Raw genomic sequence first — 25,407 nt, forward strand, 5'->3', positions numbered from 1 at the left:
ACTTTGAAGACCCACCAGTCTGTATGCAGATTTTCATTTAATTCCTTGGCTCCAAACCCCTATCCTCTTCATGCATCTGATGTTCCTGGATCCAGAACCCTCAGCTTCCATTTTCTTGGAGAAAAAAATCCCCAGTTTCCTAAAGGAGGAAGAAGTAGTTTGCATGATTCAACCACTTCATTTAAGACTTTCAAATATTACCTTTTTTGTTTTGTTTTGTTTTTTTAACATTACCTACTTTTAATCTCAAGCCTCATCCTTGTCTTTTCAGAGACATTTTGCCACCAAGTGTTGAGTCTCTGGGGAGGCTGTGTTGGGTAAACTCATTTCCTTGTCTCTGCAGACAACCCAGGGTGTACCTTCCTCTGTTTGGCTAAATCACTTAACACTCTTCTATCCATTTTTTATCTTCTAAAAAATAGTTGAAATTTTTCATCTATGGTTTCTTCTTCTTCCATTCATTTTTGTCCCTGGGATCTTATGCCTCTTTTTATTCCTTTACTGTAATTTTGTACTATTTGAAGAGGAATGGAAATACATGTCCTCTCAGTCAAACCCCATGTTTGATCAAAAACACTAGTTTTAGATGTTTTTGATAAAATCATTAAGCATATTTACTAAAATTGTGGAGACTATAAAACCTATTCGGCAATACCTTTGTTGAAAGAATTAGGATTCAGTATAATTTTTTTTTAAAGATTTATTTATTTATTTGACAGAGAGAGATTACAAGTAGGCAGAGAGGCAGGCAGAGAGAGAGAGAGGAGGAAGCAGGCTCCCTGCTGAGCAGAGAGCCCGATGCGGGACTCCACCCAGGACCCTGAGATCATGACCTGAGCCAAAGGCAGCGGCTTAACCCACTGAGCCACCCAGGCGCCCGGATTCAGTATAATTTCTAAAGGACAGTACCAAGAGGAAACTAAATAAGGATAAGTTTAAAAAACCTTCATTTAGATTAAACAATTAGCAGTTACATAAATACAGAGCAGGAAATGTGGTTTCACAAAATAACTTAAAAGAGTCACTTATGTTACTTGCTGGAACAAATTTTATAGAAAAACTATAATCATAGGATACATTAAAGATCCCAAGATCAAGCAAGAAAACTATGCTACTGTATATGGTTGTCTCAGGTCATGCTCCAAGGACCCTTGGTTCAAATCCCACATTGGGCTCTTTGTTCAGTGGGGAGACTGTTTCTTCCTCTGTCTGCTGTTGCCCCTGCTTGTGTGCGCTCGCTCTTGCTCTCTCTCTCTCTCTGACAAATGAATAAAATCGTAAAATAATAATAACATAAAATCTTAAAAAATAAAGTAACCAAGAGATGAAGATATAATACATCATTATTATATAATGATAAAGGGGTCAGTTCATCAAGAGGATATAACAATTGTCAATATTTATGCACCTAAATATATAAAACAAATAGCAACAGAACTAAAGGGAGAGATAAACAGCAATTTTATTTCTACTCTCTACAACAGAACTACCAGACAGGGAATCAATAAGGAAACAGAATATTTGAACAACACTGTAGACCTAATGGGCCTAACAGACATATACAGAACATTCCATCCAAGGGCTGCAGAATATACATTCTTCTCAAGTACACACAAAATCATTCCCCAGGACAGGGGCACTTGGGTGGCTCAGTCAGTTAAGCATCACACTCTGACTTAAGCTCAGATCATGATCTCAGGGTCTTGAGATTTAGCATCCCCTCTTTGGGGCTTTGTGCTCAGAACCAGAGTCTGCTTGAGATTCTCTTCCTCTCCTCACACATGCTGCATGCTCATGCACATACTCTCAAAATAAATAAATAATTAATCAGGAAAAAAAATCTCCAGGACAGAACATGTTAGAGCACCAAAAAAATCTCAACAAATTCAATAATACAGATGTTATATCAAGTATTTTTCTTGACCACAATGGTATTCTGATGTGTGTTTTCCAACACCATCAAGTAATTCTCCAATCCGTAGCAGACACTACCTGGGTATCCTACAAATTTAACTTAATTCTGACACTATCTACAGGAGACAGTATCATATCCCATAAGTTGAGGGCTTAGTACCACAAAACAAGATTGTCCCACTTGAGATGCCAACTGCAAACCTAGGTTGTTACATGTGCTTCTAACTGGCTATAAATTGATGGTTCCCATGATCCCCTCTTCAGGTTCAATTTATCTGCTTGAGAGGTTCACAGAACCCATAGAAACATTAACTTGCATCTGCCAGTTTATTTTATAGATATAGGTGAAGAGCCAGATGAAGAGGTACATAGGAAGAGGTCCAAAACTGTTCTGAGCACAGGAGCTATTATCTCCATAAGAACTAGGGTGTGCCACTCTCTTGGTATGTGATGCCACCAACATGGAAGATCTCTGAATCTCACCATTTCGAGTTTCTATGGAGGCTTCATTATATAGACATGATTGTTTAAATCACTGGCCATGTGCAAGTGATTCAACTCCTAGCCCCTTTATCTTCTTGGGGTTAAGAGAGGAGAGAAATGGGACTGAAAGTTCTAATCCTGTAGTCAAGATTGGTTTCCTTACCAGCCTCTATCTCAGAGGCTTACTAGAGACTTTCCAAAAACCACTTTATTAACATAAATGCAGTGTGGTTGAAAGTGGCTTGTTGTAAGTAACAAGATGCCATTTCACCTCTATGGCTCTAAACTGAGGATGGAAGATCGAGTATTTTAACAAAAGAAGTTTCCATTGCTCTTATCATTTAGGAAATTCCAAAGGTTTTGGGAGTTGAGAGCCAAGAATTATGGACAAAGACCAATATATTTATTTATTATAAATCATAATATAACAAGTATGAAACTAAAAATCAGTCACAGTAGGAAAAATGGAAATTTCACAAAATGCATGCAAATTAAACAACACACTACCGAACCACCACTGGATCAAAGAAGAGATCAAAAAGGAAATCAAAAACTATTTTGAGACAAACAGAAATGGAAGCACAACATACCAAAACATATGGAATGCAGCAAAAGCAGTTCTAAGAGCAAAGCTTATAGCCATAAATACCTATCTTAAGAATAAAGATCTCAAACAACTAAACATTACATCTGAAGAAACTAAAAAAGAAGAAAAAAACTAAGCCCAAAGTTAGAAGGAAATAATAAAGATTAAAGCAGAAAGGAAGGAAACCAACGGAAAAGATAAATGAAACTAAGACCCGGTTCTTTCAAAGGATAAACAAAACTGAGAAACCTATAACCAGACTAACTAAGGGTAAAAAGAGGACTCAAACAAATAAAATTACAGATGAAAGCGAAAATATTACAAACGATACCAATAAAAATGTAAAGGATTGTGAGACTACTATGAACAATTATACCCTGAAAACTTGGACTACCTAAAAGAAATGGATAAATTCCTAAAAACACATGACAACCTAATGTTAAAGTAATCAAATAAAAAGGCCATTAGCCTGAGGTGCCTCTAACGCCTTGGTATGGAAACCAAAACTTCGGTAGCCTCTGAATGCAAACCAAGACCTAAGCCAGAGTCAATGCACTGGAATCTGGGGAAGGGAAGAAAAAACAAAAACAAAAACAAAAACAAAACAAACAAACAAAAAAACACCGAAGAAAAATCTCAAACAAGATAACCATATAAAAGATAGCCAATTAAATAATTTCTTTATTTTTCTTCTGCATCTAATCTATAAAAACCTTGCCTCTAGTACTGTGGGTGGAACACTTCTAAAACATCATCTGGACAGGCACTCTGTGACTTTAATCAGTGTTTGCTCAAATAAACTACACAAAATTTTAATGTGCATCAGTTTATTTAACACTTCCATGACTGAATCATGAAAAAGTGGAAAATCTGAACATACCAATAACTAGTATGGAGACTGGATCAGTAAGTAAAAACCTCCTCCAATAAAAGTCCTTCAAGACCATGGGGCGCCTGGGTGGCTCAGTGGGTTGGGCTGTTGCCTTCGGCTCAGGTCATGATCTCAGGGTCCTGGGATGGAGTCCCACGTCAGGCTCTCTGCTCAGCGGGGAGCCTGCTTCTCTCTCTCTCTCTCTCTCTCTCTCTCTCTCTGCCAGCCTCTCTACCTACCTGTGATCTCTCTCTGTCAAATAAATAAATAAAATCTTAAAAAAAAAAAAAAAAAAGACCAGACGGTTTCTGGGGGAGATGAACCATGAGAGACTATGGACTCTGAGAAACAATCTGAGGGTTTTGAAGAAGTTGGGGGGTGGGAGGTTGGGGGAGCCTGGTGGTGGGTATTATGGAGGGCATGTATTGCATGGAGCACTGGGTGTGGTGCATAAACAATGAATTCTGTTACACTGAAAAGAAATTAAATTAATTTTTTTAAAAAGACCAGATGGTTTCACTGGTAAATTCCAGGAAGAATTTAAAGAATTAATGTCAATCCTTCTCAAACTCTTCCCAACAAAACTAAAGAGGAGAAAATACTCCCAAACCATTTCATGAGGCCAGTATTATCCAGTTACCAAAGCCTGATAAGGAAACTCTAAGAAAACTATAGGCCAGGAAAGCCTGGGTGGTTCAGTCCATGAAGCCACTGCTTTGGGCTCAGGTTATAAACTCAGAGTCCTGGGAATGAGCCCCACATCGGGCTCCTTGCTCAGTGGGGAGGCTGCTTCTCCCTCTGCCTGCCTTTCTCCCTGCTTGTGCTCTATCTCTGACAAATAAATAAAATAAAAAGTAAAAAAAAAAAAAAAGCCTTTAAAAAAGAAAGAAAACTATAGGCCAATACCCCTAATGAATGCAGATATAAAAATTCTCAACAAAATAGTAAACCAAATTCAACAGCACATTAAAAGAATCATACACCGGGCGCCTGGGTGGCTCAGTGGGTTAAGCCGCTGCCTTCGGCTCAGGTCATGATCTCAGAGTCCTGGGATCGAGTCCCGCATCGGGCTCTCTGCTCAGCGGAGAGCCTGCTTCCCTCTCTCTCTGCCTGCCTCTCCATCTACTTGTGATTTCTCTCTGTCAAATAAATAAATAAAATATTTAAAAAAAAAAAAAATTAAAAAAAAAAAAAAAAAAAAAAAAGAATCATACACCATGATCAAGTAGGATTTATCCCTGGGATGCAATGATAGTTCAATATATCATCAGTCAATGTGATATACCACATTAATATGCCAAATTAATAGAATGAAAAATAAAAATATGATCAACCTCAGCAGGTACAGAAACAACATTGGATAAAATTCAACAACCTTTCATGATAAAAACTGTCAACAAATCAGAGACAGACAGAATATACTTCAACAATAAAGACCACATATGACGGGGCGCCTGGGTGGCTCAGTGGGTTAAAGCCTCTGCCTTCGGCTCAGGTCATGATCCCAGGGTCCTGGGATAGAGCCCCACATCGGGCTCTCTGCTCTGCAGGGAAGCCTGCTTCCTCCTCTCTCTCTCTCTGCCTGCCTCTCTGCCTACTTGGGGTCTCTGTCTGTCAAATAAATAAATAAAATCTTAAAAAAAAAACCATATATGACAAACCCATAACTAATATCACACTCAACAGTGAAGAGTTGAAAACTTTTCCTCTAAAATAAAACACAAGACAAGGGCACCCCCACTCTAACTACTCCTACTCAGCATAGTACTAGAAGTCCTAATCAGAGTAATTAAGCAAGAAAAAGAAATAAAAGACATACAAATCAGAAGGAAGAAGTAAAATTATCTGTTTGCCGATGACATGATCTTATATATAGAAAATCTTAATAAAGAAAACAATCCTATTTTCAACACCAAAAATAATACTTAATAAATGTTACCAAGGAGGTGAAAGATCTCCACACTAAAAACTGTAAGATACTGATGAAAAAAACTGAAGACACAAATAGAGAGAAAGCCCATGTTCATGGATTGTAAGAATAGTGTTAAAAATGTCCATACTACCCAAAGTGATCAACAGATTCAACATAATCGTTATCAAAATTCCAATGGCACTCTTTCACAGAAATGGAAAAAATAATCCTAAAATCCCTAAGGAACTACAAAAGACCCCAAATAGTCAAAGCAATCTGGAGAAAAAACAAAGCTGGAATCATCACTCTTCTTACTTTGAAATCACATTATAAAGTTATAGTAATCAAAACAGTATGGTACCTGCATAAAAACAGACACATACACTAACAGAACAGAATCAAGAGCACAGAAATAAACCCACGCATATATGGTCAACTAATATTTGAAAAGGGACCCAAGAATATTCGATGGGGAAAAGACAGTCTGTTTAATAAATGGTACTGGAAAAACTGGATATTCACATGCAAAAGAATGAAGCTGGACCTCTACTTTATACCACTGAGAAAAATTAACTCAAAATGGATTAAAGACTGAAATAAATATAATACCCAAAACTGTGAAACGCTTACAAGAAAACATAGTGAAAATGCTCAACACTGGTCTTGGCAATGATATTTTGGATAGAACACCAAAAATTCAAGCAAGAAAAGTAAAAATTAACAAGTGGGACTACATCAGAGCACCTGGGTGGCTCATTTGGTTAAACCCGACTCTTGATTTCCCCTCAAGTCATCATCTCAGGGTAGTAAGATCCAAACTTATGGAGCCTGCTTAAGACTGCCTCTCTCCTTTTCCCCTGCCCGTTCAAGTGCACTAGCTCTCTCACTCTCAAAAACAAAACAAAACAAAACAAAACAAAACAAAAACAAAAAACAGGTGGGACTATAAACTACAAAGCTTCTGTGGGGCAGGGGGCGGACCTGTGTTCTTAAGTGTCTGCCTTCGGCTCTGGTCATGGTCTCAGGGTCCTGGGATCGGGCCCATCTGGGGCTCCCTGCTTAGCAGGGAGTCTGCTTCTCCCTCCCTCTCTGCCCCTCCCTTATGCTTGTGTTGGCTCTCTCTGTCCAAATAAATAAAATCTTAAAAAAAAAAAAAAAAGCTTCCACAGGCTCCTAGCCGGCTCAGTCAGTAGAACATACAACTTTATTTATTTATTTATTTATTTATTTATTTAGATTTTATTTACTTATTTGTCAGAGAGAGAAGCAGGCTCCCCATTGAGCAAGGAGCCCGATGCCAGACTCAATCCCAGGACCCTGGGGATCAGGACCTGAGCAGAAGGCAGATGCTCAACCAACTTTATTAAACCTCTTTATTAAAGACTTTAAAAATTTTTTTTAAATCTTTATATATTTTTTTAATTTTTTATTATTTATAAACATATATTTTTATCCCCAGGAGTAAATCTTTATATTTTTAAAGATTTTATTTATGTATGTATTCGACAGAGAGAGAAAGGACAGCACAAGCAGGAGGAGCAGCAGGTAGAGAAGAGAGGGAGAAACAGACTCCCCACTGAGCAAGGAGCCGGACATGGGGCTCGATCCCAGGCCCCTGGAACTGTGACCTGAGCTGAAGGTACACGCTTAACCAAATGAGCCACTCAGGTGCCCCGGATATATATATATACACACATATATATGTATATATAAAAGAATATAAAATATAAATATAGATATAAAATATATATATGTGTATATACATATATATGTGTGTACACACACACACACATACACACATATATTTTTTTTGGAGAGAGAGAGAGAGACAGCACGTGAGAGCACATGTGGGGAGGAAAGGGAGAAGCAGGCTCCCCAGGCAGTAGGGAGCCCAATATGGGGCTTGATCCCAGGCCCCCGGAATTATGACCCAAGCTGAAGGCAGACGCTTAACCAACTGAGCCACCCAAGTGCCCCTACAACTCTTTTTAAAATTTTTATTTGTCAGAGAGAGAGCAAGAGAGAGAGCACGCACAAGCAGGGAGAGTGGCAAGCAGAGGGAGAAGCAGGCTCCCCACCAAGCAGAGAGCCGGATGTGGGACTCGATCCATCATGACCTCAGCCCAAGGCAGACACTTAACTGACTGGGCCACCCAGTCATTCCAAGTATACAACTCTTGATCTCATGGTCATAAGTTCAAGTCCCACAGAGCTTACTTACTAAAAAAAAACCTTTTTAAATAAAAAATTAAAATGCTTCTATACTGCAAGAGAAATAATCAGCAAAATGAAAAGGCAACCTATAAAACAGGAAAAATTTTTGCAAACTATTTATCTGAAAAGGGGTTAATATCCAAAATAATACAGAACTCACACAGCAACAGCAAAAAAGCAAATAACCCAATTTAAAAATGGGCACAGGAGGGGCATGTGGGTGGCTCAGTGGGTTAAAGCCTCTGCCTTCCTCTGCCTTCGGCTGAGGTCATGATCTCAGGGTCCTGGGATCGAGCCCCACATCGGGCTCTCTGCTCAGCGGGGAGCCTGCTTCCTTCTCTTTCCCTGCCTACTATGATCTCTGTCTGTCAAATATATAAATAAAATCTTTAAAGAAAAAAAATGGGCACAGGACACTAATAACACATTTTTCCAAAGAAGATATATAAATGACAGCAAGTGTATGAAAAAGTGTTCAGGGGTGCCTGGGTGGCTCAGTGGGTTAAAGCCTCTGCCTTCTACTCAGGTCATGATCCCTGGATCCCCAGCCCTGCATCAGGCTCTCTGCTCAGCAGGGAGCCTGCTTCCTCCTCTCTCTCTGCTTGCCTCTCTGCCTACTCTCACTCTGTGTCAAATAAATGAAATCTTTAAAAAAAAAAAGTGTGGGGTGCCTGGGTGGCTCAGTGGGTTAAGCCTCTGCCTTCAGCTCAGGTCATAATCCCTGGGTCCTGGGATCAAGTCCCGAATCGGGCTCTCTGCTCAGCAGGGAGCCTGCCTTCTCCTCTCTCTCTGCCTGCCTCGTTGCCTACTTGTGATCTCCATCTGTCAAATAAATAAATAAAATCTTAAAAAAAAAAAAGTGTTCAACATCACTAATCATCAAGGAAATGCAAATCAAAACTACAATGATACAGTCCTCACACCATCAGAATGTCTATTATTAAAAAGACATGAGGGACGCCTGGGTGGCTCAGTTGGTTAAGCAGCTGCCTTCGGCTCAGGTCATGATCCCAGTGTCCTGGGATCAAGTCCCACATCGGGCTCCTTGCTCGGCAGGGAGTCTGCTTCTCCCTCTGCCTCTGTCTGCCATTCTGTCTGCCTATGTTTGCTCTCTCTCCCTCTCTCTCTGACAACTAAATAAAAAAATCTTAAAAAAAAAAAAAAAAAGACATGAGAAAACAAGTGCCATTGAGGATATGGAATAGAAATCTTTGTGTACTCTTGGTGGGAATGTAAATTGGTGCAGCCATTAACAGTATGAAAAAACAGTATGGAGGTTCCTTAGAAATTTAAAAATAGAACCACCATATAATCTAGCAATCCTACTTCTGGGTGCACGCGCACGCACGCGAGCACACACACAAGAATATTATTCAATTATAAAAAAGAAGGAAATCCTCCCTTTTAAAACAAAATGGATAAGGGCATTATGCTAAGTAAAGTAAGTGAGAGAAAGATAAATACTGTAAAATCTCACTTAAATGTGGTGGTTGCTGGGGTCTTGAGGGGGGGGGGAAATTGATGAAGGTGATCAAAGGGCATAAACTTCCAATTACAAGATGAGTAAGTTCTGCAAATATAATGTAGAGCTTGGTGAGTATGTTAACATTACTGTATTATATAATTGAAAGTTGTTGAGAGAGTAGATCTTCAACATCTTTACCACACACAAAAGTTAACTGTGAGGTGACAGATGTGTTAACTAACCTTACTGTGATAATCATTATGCAAAATATACATATACCAAATCATCACATTGTATACCTGAAACTTACATGCTTATATATCAAATTACATCTCAATAAAACTGGAAATTTAAAAAAAAGGGGGGGGTGCGCCTGGGTGGCTCAGTTGTTAAGCAGCTGCCTTCAGATCAGGTCATAATCCCAGGGTCTTGGGATCGAGTTCCATATCAGGTTTCCTACTCAGCAGACAGCCTGCTTCTCCCTCTCCCTCTGCCTGCCTCTCTGCCTACTCATGCTCTCTCTCTATATAACTCTCAGTCAAATAAATAAATAAATAAATAAATAAACAAACAAACATCTTTTTTTATAAAGATCAAATTCCTTTTTTTTTTTTTTAGATTTTATTTATTCACCTGAGAGAGAAAGAGAGAGAGAGAGAGAGAGAGAGAGAGAGAGCACGCACCAGCAGGGGGCCGAGGGAGAAGCAGGCCCCCCTCTAAGCCGGGACCCCAATGTGGGGCTCCATGTGGGGTTCGATCCCAGGGCCCTGGGATCATGACCTGAGGCAGACGTTTACTGACTGAGCCACCCAGGTGCCCCATAAATATCTTTTTTAAACTGGGGGGGAATAAGGAAACCAAAAAGAGAACAGAAATTTAAAAATGTACTTTACCTAAGGATTACAGAATGTACTAAAACAGGCTTATATTTACGGTTTTTTCGTAAGCATTAAAAAAAAAGGATCAAAATTAAAATCAATACAGACTGTGGGGAAAAAAACAGGCCAGTGTCATTACTGTAGGTATAATCAACGCAGGATTTAACCTAGATCATAAGCTTGATAACTCTGTTCTTTGGCAGTACGCTTGATCCTATCTCCCCAAACCAACGCAAAATGAAAAAAGTTAAGACGGTGAGATTTTTCACAAATCTACATGCATTGTTAAATGTTGGGATTATATCCTTCATATTTGGTGTAAATTAATCCGTACTTCATTCTAAAAAATCAATAGCATATGTTATGTTTCCTAAAATAATACTTGCAACCTTTTATTAGACCCCTCCCTCTTTAAAAAATCTTTTTTTTTTTTTTCTCCATTTTAGGGGTGCCTGGCTGGCTTAGTCAGTGGAATATGTGACTCTTGATCTCAGAGTTGCGAGTTCAAGCCCCACACTGGGCATGGAGCCTACTTTAAAAAAATTTTTTTTCCATTTTACTAATCCAAGGCTTTTGTAGATTCCCAAGAACTTTTGTCCTATGGGGCAGTTCTATAAATAGTTTGGTCATGAATGACTTCATGCAGTTGTCTGCCATCAACTGTAAAGAATAAAGAAAAATATGCTTACAGATTTCTTTTTAAATCAACACTGATAGGCATGAACCTGTTAATATATAAGCATAATTATTAAATTCAGCTATCTTTTCTTTGGGGCCATTTTCTTAATAGGAGGAAGATTGTTTAATCTTTTACCTAGTGGACAGAATTCTGGAACTAGGGGAGGGAAAGAGACTGGGAACTTCCAACATCCAGTGTAGCAGATCAGCCCCATCCTCCTCTGGGGCTTGGAGTCCTAGGTCCTGAAATTCTCAAATTCAATTCCTCCAAAGAACAGTCTCCTGACTTCTGTAAGGCTGATAACAGCTGCCCAACTATTCAGGGTGAAGGGGATAAATACTGAGAGGAGGGAGGTGGGGCAGAGAGGGATCCATCTCACAGTACAGACTTTCAGACAACCCCCCTGTTCTCAACCTCCATCTATGATATACAGTATTTCCATGCTCTGAATTTCTCAGACAGGTGTCCCGTGGACAAATCATGATATGTCTCTTGCCAGTATTCTCCTCTATAGGCACTTGGGTTTGACCTTCCTCTCCTCTGCTAAATCATTATTTCCTTCTGCTTTTCCTCTTCCCATACAAGCAGGATTACAGACATCTCATAGTTTCAGAGATGGGAGTTTATATTCCTGTTTTTATGTGATTTTCAAATGAGCCAGGAAATAATTTTACTTCACTGTCTTAAGACAAGAAAGAGGCGATGTCTGTAATCTTTCAAGTCAAATAACCTTGAAAATGAGCCAACTACTTACTGCTCAAGGGCTAAATGTTTACGTTTGATAATTAATTCCCAAAGGGTACCACAACTGAAATCAAGAACTCAAATACTCTGTTAAATTAGACTACTTCTTGTTTTCAAAGAGAGCCTAAATCTTCTCATCTCTCTGGCTTTTTTTTATCTTCTACCTAGAAATCTATCTATTTTTAAAATGCTCTGCTCCATGGGCACCTGGGTGGTGCAGTTGGTTAAACGTCTGACTCTTGGTTTCTTCTATAAAGATTTTATTTATTTATTTGACAGAGAGCACAGCAAGAGAGGAAACACAAGCAAGGGGAGTGGGAGAGGGAGAAGCAGGCTTCCACCCAAGCAGGGAGCCTGATGCAGAGCTCGATCCCTGGGATTGTGACCCGAGCCAAAGGCAGACACTTAACAACTGAGCCACCCAGGAGCACGATGGGCTCCATACTCAGTGTGGAGTCTGCTTAAGATTGTCTCTTTCCCTCTCCCTCTGCGCCTCCCCTGCTTGTGTTCTCTCTTTCTTTCTAAAATAAACAAATCTTTAAAAAAAAAAAAAAAATGTGGGACGCCTGGGTGGCTCAGTTGGTTGGACGACTGCCTTCGGCTCAGGTCAGGATCCTGGAGTTCCGGGATCGAGTCCCACATCAGGCTCCCAGCTCCATGGAGAGTCTGCTTCGCTCTCTGACCTTCTCCTTGCTCATGCTCTCTCTCACTGTCTCTCTCTTAAATAAATAAAATCTTTAAAAAAAAAAAATGCTCTGCTCCAATTTCATATCCTTCATGAAAGCTTCTTTGATCCTCTCCATTACAGAGGAATATCTCCCACTGCAGGTTTCCATGAGGAAGAACTTTTTTCTAAGCCCACCCCTGGCTTCTCTGTATTTCTTTACTCATAGAGATGGAATAACTTATCTGAACCTACCTGACTGGTTAATCTTAGAAGCGTGAAGAGCAAACTTGGTTCATCTGTGTTTGTACCTTTTCAAGGTTTGGAGCAAATGTTCTCAACTTCTTTAGAGAATAGACTCTCCCTTGTGTCAGAAGGCTTAATCCAGCACAGCACTGCTTGGAACCAGGAGGGCCTACCTAAAGAATTTAGATTAAAAGGCAAAATTTGGGGTGCCTGGGTGGCTCTGTGGGTTAAAGCCTCTGCCTTCCGCTCAGGTCATGATCCCGGGGTCCTGAGATCGAGCCCCACACTGGGCTCTCTGCTCAGCAGGGAGCCTGCTTCCCCTTCTCTCTCTCTGCCTGCCTCTTTGCCTACTTGTGATCTCTCTCTGTCAAATAAATAAATAAGAACTTTTTTTTTTCTTTAAAGGCAAAATTTGATTCATACACTGAAAGCTGTATCCTCCAACCTGGTCTCTCTCAGTAATTTAAGTGATATTTTGGCCCCTATCAGCCACTCCTATTTTCTGCATTTGTCTAGAAGTTTGGCAAGGATAAGGGGGATGCTTTATTTGAGACTACTTCAGAAGTCCCAAAATTCTCTAAGTAGAGAAGTTATCTTGCTTCCCTATAATCCATGGCACATTGTTTACAGTTCTATTAAAAAGCTTACATTTTATTTAGTGTGTTGACTATCTTCTAACTCACTAAGCCAGTGCTGCAATTATTCGTCTTGACCTGTCTGGTCGCTCCCTGGAAGACTGGCTCAAAAGGTTTCTCTTTATTTTGCTGCACTCGAAAGGAACCTAGTACTAACGAAACTACACTACTTTGTCCAAAACATTTATAGTCAAATGTATTAGTCACACTGTCTGAGGGACAGATAGCAGAGCAAACAGCAGACCAATCAAAGAGGACTAGGGAGGAAATAACCAGAGGAAGAGATATCCGGAAGGGTGCTGAAAAGCCCCACCATATTCCTGGGAATCTAAAGGCCCCACACATGCCTCAGGTTGTATACATGCTCAAGAAAGACCTGAGAAGTCCCTAAGCTGTCACTGCTGGCTGATCTTAAGGGTGTGCAAAAACAGGAGGTGATGGCTAAAGTGTCTGGCTGAGTGTTGCAGGCATGTCCCAACATGTGCAAAGAGACTCTCAGCAATGACTGAAAATTTTGGTTGCAGGTGTTTAAGGAAATCTCTGTAAAATTGTTAGCTGATTACCACACTAATGGAACAGACGTATCAGTGGCTACACACGACAAAGAATGCACACTTGACAGAATTCAGAGAAGACATTCAACAGACAATACTACCATAAGCAGGATCAACAAACCCTGGAGGGAAGAGAATGTGATTTCCAGAGTTGCCACATTTTAATATTCAAGATGTTCTGTTTTCAATCAAAAACTACAAACCATGCAGAAAAAGTATTTGCAAATCATATAGATGATAAAGGTTTAGTATCTAAAATAAAGAACTCTCGGGGTGCTTGGGTGGCTCAGTCAGTTAAGCATCAAGGTCGTTGAGTTCAAGCCCTGCACTGGGCTCCACAATGGGCATGAAGCCTACAAGAAAGGAGAGAAGAGAGAGAAGAGGAGAGGAAAGGAGAGGAGAATGGAAGGAAGGAAGGAAGGAAGGAAAAGAAAGAAAAAAGAAAAGGAACGAAAAGAAAGGAAGAATCCCTTCAACTCAACAATAAAAACATAAATAACCCCATTAAAAAGTGTGCAAATAATTTGAACAGATACACACGTGGTCAAAAGCATATGAAAAGATGCTCAACATCATTAGTCATAAGGGAAATACAAAAAAAAACCCACAATGAGATACTACTTTACATTCATTAGGATGTTATAAGCAAAAAAGAGGGGAGGAAAAAGAAAAGAACAACTGCTACTAAAGATATGGAAAAGTCTGAACCACTGTACATGGCTGGTGGGAATGCAAAATGGTGCAGCTGCTGTGGAAAAGTTTGGCAGTTCCTCAACATGTTAAACATAAAACTGCCACATAATCTAGCAATTCCACTCCTAAGTACATACCCATAAGAACTGAAAACAGATTTCAAACACATACTTATTCATAAGAATATTCATAGCAGCTGGAGTGCCTGGGTGGCTCAGCCGGTTAAATGACCAACTCCAGATTTTGGCTCAGGTCATGATCTCAGGGTCCTGGGATCAAGCCCCATGTGGGACCTGCTCAGCAGGAGTCTGTTTTTCCTTATCCCTCTGCCCTTCTGTCCTGCTCATGCTTTCTCTCTTAAATAAATAAAATCTTGGGACGCCTGGGTAGCGCAGTGGGTTGGAGCCTCTGCCTTCGGCTCAGGTCATGATCTCAGGGTCCTGGGATCGAGTCCTGCATCGGGCTTTCTGCTCACTGGGGAGCCTGCTTCCTCCTCTCTCTCTCTGCCTGCTTCTCTGCCTCCTTGTGATCTCTGTCTGTCAAATAAATAAATAAATATTAAAATAAATAAATAAATAAATAAATAAATAAAATCTAAAGAAAAAAAAAAAAAAACAGAGGAATATCTTCAGGGTATTAAGGGAAAATAAATGCAACTGAGAGCTCTGTACCCAGCTAACCTAAGGGGACCCCACCAGTTAGGAGAAAAGAAAGATGTCCCCACATATATAATAACTGAGTTCGCCACCCATATATCTACAGTAAAATAACTTAGAAAGGATCTACCTTCAAAGAAGAAAAGTGTACCAGGTACTTCTGCCTCTGCTTACAGTAGTGATGGACTACACTATTCTCATGAATTCTCCTAACAAGGACCACTAAAAAAGTTGGGTGAAGTTATAGGTGCCCGGGTGGCTCAGCTGGTTAAGCCGGCTCAGGTCTTGATCCCAGAGTCCTCAGATGGAGTCACGCATCGGGCTCCCAGCTCCACAGGGAGTCTGCTTCTCCTTCTGACTTTCTCCCTTCTCATGCTCTCTCTCACTCTCCCTCTCAAATAAATAAATAAAATCTTTAAAAATAAAATTGGGGTCAAGTATTAAAAATGACAATAATAATAGTAGACTTTTTAAAAGCAGGGATTAGGAAAAAGTAGTATAAAGAACTATCAATCCAAAATCTAGAACGTGAGAGCCTGTACTCAAGAATAAAGCTTGATGTCAATATTATTAGATAAAATTTAATTCAAGGACAGAATCATTAAGAATAAAAAGGAGGTTTTCCTTATAGAAGCAATTCACAAAGAAAATTTAACATTTGTTGAAGTTTACATATTTGACAACAGAGCTTCAAAATAAATGAAGAACTGCACTACAAGAAAGGCTTGGTTTCAGCTCGGGTCATGATCTCAGGGTCCTGGGATCAAGCCCTGAGTTGGGCTCAGGGCTCTGCACTCATCACAGAGTCAGTTTACCGCTCTCTCTCCCTCTGCCCCTCCTCCCTCCACTCGCTAGCCCGCACTTGCTCAAATAAACAATCTTTAAAAAAAAAAGGGGGGGGGGAATAAACAAATTTCAACATGGCTGGAGAATTTTAATATTCTTATAGAAACCAACAGACAGACAAAATGTTAACAGAGACCTCTAGGATCTGAGTAACACATATGTAACAAGCTTGATCAAAGAAATGTTTAATGAACTCAAACAACTTACACTCACTGATGGACATTATGTGCCCCGCACCCTTGTAAGCCCTTTTTATGTATGACATCATTTAACTCTTACAACTCTGGAAATGATTCTATGACTAGTTCCATTTCGTAAGTAAGAAAACTGAGGTGCAGAGATTAGATGTGTTCCTAAGTCACACAATTTTAAATAGTGATCTTAGCCAAAGTATGAACGGATGAAAAAATCAGCTTTGCCACAGTAAGACAGTGTGCTGCATGTTAGCAATTAGAAAAGATCTTGAGAAAATAATAGATAAGGGACGCCTGGGTGGCTCAGTTGGTTAAGCCGCTGCCTTCGGCTCAGGTCATGATCCCAGCGTCCTGGTATGGAGTCGCACATCGGGCTCCTTGGTCAGTGGGAGCTTTCTTCTCCATCTGCCTCTGCCTGCCACTCTGTCTGGCTGTGCTCACTCTGACAAATAAATAAATAAAATCTTTAAAAAAAAAAAGAAAAGAAAATAATAGATAATAAAATAAAATGTTTTATTGGACAAACACTATGATCCCTTTCAAAACTATCACCAGCCCTCTCGAAGTTTTCCATGTTTAAACAGACTTTTAAAATTTTTCTAGGTTAGAAATACAAGGTCCGGGAGCGCCTGGGTGGCTCAGTGGGTTAAGGCCTCTGCCTTTGGCTCGGGTCATGATCCCAGGGTCCTGGGATTCCACACCCCCCCCCCCCCCCCCGCATTGGGCTCTCTGCTCAGTGGGGAGCCTGCTTCCCTTCCTCTCTCTCTGCCTGCTTCTCTGCCTACTTGTGATCTCTGTCTGTCAAATAAATAAATAAAATCTTTAAAAAAAAAAAAAAAGAAAGAAAGAAATACAAGGTCCGCTTTCCCCTCCCCTAGGAGGAGACAATTAGTCCACTTTTCCTTCTCCACCTAAAAGTCTTTGGTTTCCTCTACTTAAGGGGGTATCTATATTTATATAAATAGACACAATTTTGAGAAATGTTAAGAAGATGGGGTATTCTGGTCTCCAGCCTCTGGCTCATAAGCACTTCTTCCTTTCTGCAATTCAGTCCTTTAAAAAGACAGTCTCATTTTAAAATCTTTTGTCTGTGATCTTTTTTCCATATCAAACCCAAGCATTCAATAAACAGAAAATTCTACTGTCTTCCAACACAGAATATTTACAAAAATTGATGATGCTCTTGACCACAAAGAAACATCAAACACCTATTATCATAAGTAACTAATATACATATATTATACACACTAAATCAAAATTAGAAATGACCAAGAAAACAGCACCTTAAGATCAATATACCTGAAGTTTTAAAATTCAGACAGGAAATAGTGGAGGGGAGATATGAATCCAGGTAGTCTGGTTCCACAGTTCTGCTCACTGAACACTAAATTATGGTTCTGATTATTGTGTTCCAAGTCAATATTTTCCAAAGTGTGATACTCACTTAGGGATCACCTTTATATTTCCTAGAAATGCAATTTTACGGGTCAGGTGACTTGCCAGTTTTCCAGGTGATTGTTAAGGAAACTGGACTTAGAAAACCCCTTCTCTAAACCATGATTCTTAATCTAGAAAAAGCTCTGCTTTGGATTCCTTATAATGTGAGATAACAATCATCTTATTATTTAAGCTACTAAACAAGTTTCCTGTTAACTTGTAGCTGAGAGCATCCTAACTGGATACAAAAATGAGCACACAAAAATCAACATACTTCATAGCTTTCTAATGACAGTAAATCCTATCAGCTCTGCTTTCAGGATATATCAGAACCCAATTACTTCCTAAACCTCCACCACAATCAAGTTCACACAAGATACAACTATTACTTTTTTGAATTACTGCAAGAACCTTAAACACCAGTTATACAATACTTCTCCAAAAAGCAAGAATGATCCTTTCAAAACTTGAAATACAGCATGTTCCTCTTCTGCCCCCAAATCCCTCTGGCTTCCCTCATCAGAATAAAATTAAGAGCCAATGAGCCCATTCATGGTCTGCCCTGCTCTCCATCAACCCCTCTCCATTCTCACTTCTAACTCTGACCTCACTCCCTCCCACAGCAACCCAACTTCACCATCATCTGGCCACAGGGACCTACCTGGTGGCCATTCCACAAACACAACAAGCGCAATCCCACCTTCATATCTGCATTCCTTCTCCTAAAATGGTCTTTCCTTGCTCTTTTTTTTTAATTTTAATTTTTTTTAAAGATTTTATTTATTTATATGACAGAGAGAGACACAGCTAAAGAGGGAATACAAGCAGGGGGAGAAGGAGAGGGAGAAGCAGGCTTCCCACCAAGCAAGGAGCCCAATGTGGGGCTCAATCCCAGAAACCTGGGATCATGACCCAAGCTGAAGGCAGACACTTAAAGACAGAGACACCCAGGCACCCCTGTCATTTTTTTTTCCCTTTAAGTAATCTGTTCAGCCATCATGGGGCTCGAATTCAGAAACCCAAGATCAGGAATCGCAGGCTCCACCAAGGGAGCATTAGGTGCTCTGTCCATGATGTCTCTAACTCTTCTCAAATGGTCACTTCAGCTGTCAGGTCTTCCTTGACCATTTTATGCAATTACGAACCATGCCCAATTCCTTTCCTCTTTTTCTTGTATTCATTTTTGTCCACAGCATCCAACATATTATATAATTACTTTTTTAAAGATTTTATTTATTTATTTGACAGACAGAAATCACAAGTAGGCAAAGAGGCAGGCAGAGAGAGAGGGGGGAAGCAGGCTCCCTGCAGAGCAGAGAGCCCAGGACCCTGGGATCATGACCTGAGCCAAAGGCAGACACTTTACCCTGCTGAGCCACCCAGGCACCCCTATAATTACTATTAAAACCAGTTTTATGTCGAATTTCCCTCACTACATTTTAAATTCCCAAAGGGCATTTCTTGCATTTTGTCCACTTTTATACCCTCAGCATCAATAGCAATCTCATGCATGTATAAATTACTCAACAAACATTTGCTGACTGAATTAGTGATTAGAAAATATAACAGAAAAAAGGTCCACTTATAATATTATTAAAAATGATAAAGAATGCAAAAATAAAAACGGGGTAAAATTGTAAAGGAAGAACTCTATACAAATGTGCTGGAAAAAGCTAAATATGTATAATGTTCATGAACAGGAAAGAAAATATTATGAAGTTATGAATTTCCCCCAAATTAATGTATAAGGCCAATTAACCAGAACTGTGGTACTGGCAATAAAAAATAAATGTATGAATCAGAACACAGTTCAAAAACAGACCTCTGAATTAATTAGTTTTATGTTAAAAATGGCATTTCAAGGGGCACCTGGATGGCTCAGTTAGTTAAGTGTCTGCCTTTTGCTCAGGTAATGATCCCGGGATCCTGAAATGGAGTGTCTCATTGGGCTCCCTGCTCAGCGGGGAGCCTGCTTCTCCCTCTCCCACTCCACCTGCTTGTGTTCCCTCTCTCACTGTGTCTCTCTGTCAAATAAAAAATAAAATCTTAAAAAAAAAAAGGCATTTTAAAACCAGTGGGGAGAAGATGGACTAAACCATGGTAGAATAACTGGGTATCCATATGGGGGGAAAGCTCATTTAGAACCCTATCTTACAAAATAAACTTCAGGAAGATTAAAAACAGATGAAAAAAAATTTTATTTTTTAATTTTTTTAAAGATTTTATTTATTTATTTGACAGAGATCACAAGTAGGCAGAGAGGCAGGCAGAGAGAGAGAGGAAGGGAAGCAGGCTCCCTGCTGAGCAGAGAGCCCAACGTGGAGCTCGATCCCAGGACCCTGAGACCATGACCTGGGCCAAAGGCAGAGGCTTTAACCCACTGAGCCACCCAGGCGCCCCTGAAAAAAAATTTTAATGTGACAAAATAAGGAAGGATATTTATAATCTTGGAATAAGGGACTGTTTTTTATATAAACACAGAAAAAAATATAAGCAAAGAGACAAGCCCACTCAATGGAAGTTTTTGCAAATACGTAAGTAGACAAAGGGCTAGTATTCAATATCAGGAATGCCTAGGAAGAACACAACCCAATTTTTAACACTTGACAAAAGATAAAATAGGTAATCTATGGAAGAAATAAAAGTGATCAATATAAAACATCAAAGACTATAACATAAAACAGTAGACACTCAACTTCAGTAGTAATGAGAATACAAAATAAAGCACTAAAATACAACTTTTCACCAGTCAACAAAAAATTTTAAAGTTGGGAAACATCATATTTTTGAGTGAAGGTATAAAGAAACAAGTTCACTCATACACTATGGGCCGAAACATAAATTCAGAAGTCAATTTGACAATATCTAATAAATCTAAAAACATATTCCCCATGACCCCAAAATCCCTCTCCCTGGTATTTGCCATAAAGGAACACTTGCACATATACACCAGAAGGCATACATATGGGTACCAGAATATTTGTTGCATTTTTGTTTAATCTGCGAAGGAGAAAACCTAAAGGTCCATTAATAGCTAGCTTTATAAACTAGAGTATTTATATAATACTATGTAGCTGTTAAAAGAAATACATCTACAGATCTCTTAAGACATACTGTAGTGAGGCGCCTGGTGGCTCAGTTCGTTAAGTGACTGCCTTCGGCTCAGGTCATGATCCCGGGGTCCTGGGATCAAGCCCTGCATCAGGCTCCCCACTCAACAGAAAGCCTGCTTCTCCCTTTCCCACTCCTCCTGTTTGTGTTCCCTCTCTCACTGTGTCTCTGTCAGATAAATAAATAAAATCTTAAAAAAAAAAAAAAAGACATACTGTACTTAAAACTACAGAATGACAGATACAATATGAGATTAATTATGTAAACACATACACAGAAAACTAATGCTATATAAAATCATAATAAAAGGTGTGCCTAGGTGGCTCAGTCTGTTAAGCGTCTGCCGTCAGCTCTGGTCATGATCACGGGACATCCCAGGATCAAGCCCCACGGTGGGCTCCATGTTCAGTGGAGAGTCTGCTTTTCCCTCTCACGCTGCCACTCTACCTGCTTGTGCTGTCTGTGTATCTCAAATAAAATCTTAAAAAAAAAAAAAAGCACACACATGAAGAAAAGCACAATAAAAGAGTTACAAGGATATTCGCAAAGTTTAAAACTGGTTCTTATTCGTTAGGTAGACAGGATTGGGATTATGGGCAATGTAAGAGGAAATTTTTATGATACTTAAAATGTTTTAATATTTTAACTAAGAATTTCTTATTGCTTATATAAACTACATAAAACTTACTAACTTAAAAGAGGGAAAAGATGCTAAAAAACTTATGTCTAGTATAATCTTGTTTATTCATAAAATATGAAGATAACCATACATAATAGGTGCATAATTTACAAAAGTATATATAATAAACAATTAACAATGATTACCTATGGAGATGGGGGGCAGAGGAATTACTTTTCACTTGAAACTCACTTTAAGATAAACAGAAAATTATAGTTTCATTTCTCTTCTAGGAATAAGTAATTTAATTGAGCCTCTATTTTCAGTCCCAAATTAGACCACAGGCCTTTAAGACAGAAGTGGGCAGAAACATATCCCTGAAATACATTGAACTTAGGGACCTGAAGTTAGTTTAGGACAGCCAAAGAGGCTGATGCTAGTTTCCCTTGGCTACAATAATGGGAACACTTCACAGAGCACACCACTTAAACAGTCATAGGCCAACTCAGCTGCTATAAATAAAAACTACATACAGGAAAGTTTACTGAGCTAGTTTTGGTTAAGTGTTACTTTGATTTCCATCCGATGCTTTCCTTTTCTAAGGGTACTACTGATGGGGCGCCTGGGTGACTCAGTCGGTTAAGTGAATGCCTTCAGCTCGGGTCATGATCCCAGGGTCCTGGAATCGAGTCCAATGTTGGACTCCCTGCTTGATAAGCAGCTTGCTTCTCCCTCTACATCACTTGTGCTCTCTCATGCACACTTGCTCTCTAATAAATAAATACTAAAAAAATTTTTTAAAAAGAGTACTCCTGGCACTAAGCATAACAATTACCTACAAATACTATTTGACTAGCTAATGTTCATCCTGAATGTGTATCCAGGCTTAATTGCAGAGAAGAAAAACACTGAGTGCAAATGTGGAGCCTATATATTCTCCCCTAGTTCCCAGACTAATACTGCACTGAATCCTACGGTTTATCATTCTCATGTTAATTCAATACCAATACTGTCACCAATACTGTTACCAACAACACCCACAAAACCTCAGTCACCTGACTATACCCAGAGCATGTAAAACACAGAACAAAACTGGATCCTATGTAGGTATGTAGTATTGTCAGGACTAAAAAGGTATAGGGTGGCTGGCTGGCTCAGTTAGTAGATATTTCAACTCAGGGTCATCAGCTAAAGCCCCACACTGGGCCTAGAATTTACTTATTAAAAAAAAAAAAAAAGACTAAAATGAGTTAATTACACATTTCATTTTAACATGTATTTGATAATGGTTAGAAGGGTCAGATAGATCCTGACTATAACTCTAGAACACCTTGTATTTTCATGGGTGAGATACTTTTTTTTAAAGATTTTATTTATTTGTCAGAGAACAAGCAAGCCCAAGCCAGGGGGGGGGGGGGGGAGGAGCAGCAGGCAGAAGGAGAAGCAGGCTCCCCACTGAGCAGGGAGCCAGAGGATGCGGGCCTCGATTCCAGGCTCCTGGGATCACGACTTGAGCCAAAGGCAGATGCTTATCTGACTGAGCCACCAAGGTGTCCATCGATGGGATCACTTTTTTTTTATGGGATTATTTTTAATGCAAATTTTACATTACTGAAATAAATAGAGATGCCTGAGTGGCTCAATTCAAAACTGAGGAAAATGCTGCCCAGACTTTGTAAGTCAAACCAAAGAATACTTGTAAAGGCTTAATATGAAGCTTCACAAACTTATATTCAAGGTTCTACAAATACTTATTGAACTGTTTTAATAGCTCACTCCTAGTCTTCACAAAGAATTACAGTAAAGAAGGTAATCAACTCAGTTTTATTAGACCATATGGATTATATACTAAGAGCTTTTGGTCAAACCGTAATTTACACAGGTACCTTGATATTCTTTACACAGAATAATTTGTTCATGGCTGTTTAAGGGAGTTATTTAAGTTGGCTAGTAAGTATGGCTACTAAGCCAAAGTACAGGTTCTATTCCCATACTTTGTAATCCCTCCACACAATTAGCTTTGCTCAGTTTCATGGCCACAAACTCAAGTGTTAAATCAGTTCTAACCAACATCTTATAAACGCCTGTTATGGATCAAAAGAGGAATAATGAGGGCGCCTGGGTGGCTCAGTGGTTAAGCCGCTGCCTTTGGCTAAGGTCATGATCTCAGGGTCTTGGGATCGAGTCCCGCATCGGGCTCTCTGCTCAGCAGGGAGCCTGCTTCCTCCTCTCTCTCTCTCTCTGCCTGCCTCTCTGCCTACTTGTGATTTCTCTCTGTCAAATAAATAAATAAAATCTTAAAAAAAAAAAGAGGAATAATGAATAAATTGTTCAAAACAACTGATTCTTGTCAGCATACACTAGAGACAAGTATAACAGACTTCAAGTCAACTGGATTAAAGTTCTGGCTTTTATACTTAGCTATTTAATGTTGGGAAAATAACAGCCTTTCAGAGCATCTGCTTTCTTATCTATAAAACAGCAGAGAAACACCCTCCATCTAACACACAAGTTTTTTTTTAAGTTCAAATGAAATCATAAATGGGAACGTGTTCTTTAATATGTAAAATACTGTATCAATTTGTTACTTGAGAAGTTCAAATCTCTCTCCTACTGAAGGAGGGGGTGAGTAGGATGCCATATATATATATATATATATACATGCTGAAAATATATATATATATAAACTTTTTTTTCTTCAGCATTATGCAAAGTCATTCATAAATTTCTTAAGGAGATTTATTTATTCCCTGAAAAACAAATGGAACACCAGTGTTTACCGACAAACTATACAATGAACTCCTGGAACTACTGGCCAAAGTAGTTCCTGTTGTTATTCTTTTTCTAACCTTGTTTAATTTCTCAGAGGAATGTCCAGCTTTAGTGAGAAGCAGTGACTCTGATTAGCTCTATCATTAGTGGTGCTACTGTTTTGTTTGCCTAAAGATGGGTCAGCAAACTCAAAGAAATTACTAATAAAAACCTGCCTATCTTTTCCCTTAGTCCTTTCTTGTAAATATGCAGAGAATGTCAGAAAGAAGGGTAATTCATACCTGCACTCTTAAGAGTTTACGCCTGACAGTAAAGTGCTAATATTTTTAAAAATCAGGGTCAATGAGTTTTGTTTTCTTTTAAATGCACTATGAATGCTTTTCATGAAATTGGTTCTTGTCACTCTTCAATACCTCTAACCCTGCATTTAACAGAACCTACTAATTATCTTTCTTCCTAACTAGACTATAAACTCCCTGAGAGACAATGTTTTAAACGCCTGTTTAAAGGTACCAGCTTTGTACCTTTAACACCTATCAATATCTGACACACAGTTGGTAGCTAAGTAAATTTTGTGTAGAACTGAACTATCAGCAGTGCACCTTGATTTTCTATACTGAGATTTTCTGAGCCCTAGACAAGGTCAGATAAGCTTGCCTGAGCTCACAGATGTTTCTCATAGCTTAAGAGGCTGTATAGTGTGTCCTGGTGGTTTCGCTGGTGAAACTGAACATATCTGCTCATGTAAAACACCAAAGTAACAAATTAACTGTCTTTTAGGTGCTATATATTAGATACCACATCTTGTTTCCAGGACTAAAACACCTAGGATAGGACAGAAACCTGACCGGTGTACTGATTTTAAGATGACAAATTCATAGTATGTTAAATCTATTTCTCCATGGAGTTCAGGTTGCAAATACAACCTGTATTCCTTATCACAGTATTTTTTTTTAAAGATTTTATTTATTTAGGGGCACCTGGGTGGCTCAGTGGGTTAAGCCGCTGCCTTCGGCTCAGGTCATGATCTCAGGGTCCTGGGATCGAGTCCCTCATCGGGCTCTCTGCTCAGCAGGGAGCCTGCTTCCCTCTCTCTCTCTCTCTGCCTGCCTCTCTGTCTACTTGTGATCTCTCTCTGTCAAATAAATAAATAAATAAAATCTTTAAAAAAAAAAAAAGATTGTATTTATTTATATGACAGACAGAGATCACAAGTAGGCAGAGAGAGAGGAGG

The 25,407-nt window shown here is 39.3% G+C and overlaps 1 protein-coding gene across 3 annotated transcripts in view; it reads right to left on the reverse strand.

Annotated features, from left to right (window-relative positions):
* FBXL20 (F-box and leucine rich repeat protein 20) overlaps nucleotides 1–25,407 on the reverse strand; it is a 93,624-nt gene that overhangs the window by 54,422 nt on the left and 13,795 nt on the right. The window contains exon 2 of one of the 3 annotated variants that reach the window (XM_082704979.1): nucleotides 16–139. The exons of the other annotated variants lie outside the window; for them this stretch is intronic. The gene's annotated coding sequence lies outside the window, so the exon portion shown is untranslated. The remainder of the gene's footprint in view (nucleotides 1–15; nucleotides 140–25,407) is intronic. 3 annotated transcript variants of the gene reach the window in all.

This window comes from Mustela nivalis, assembly GCF_964662115.1.
Source record: "Mustela nivalis genome assembly, chromosome: 17".
In the NCBI taxonomy this organism is placed as follows: domain Eukaryota; kingdom Metazoa; phylum Chordata; class Mammalia; order Carnivora; family Mustelidae; genus Mustela; species Mustela nivalis.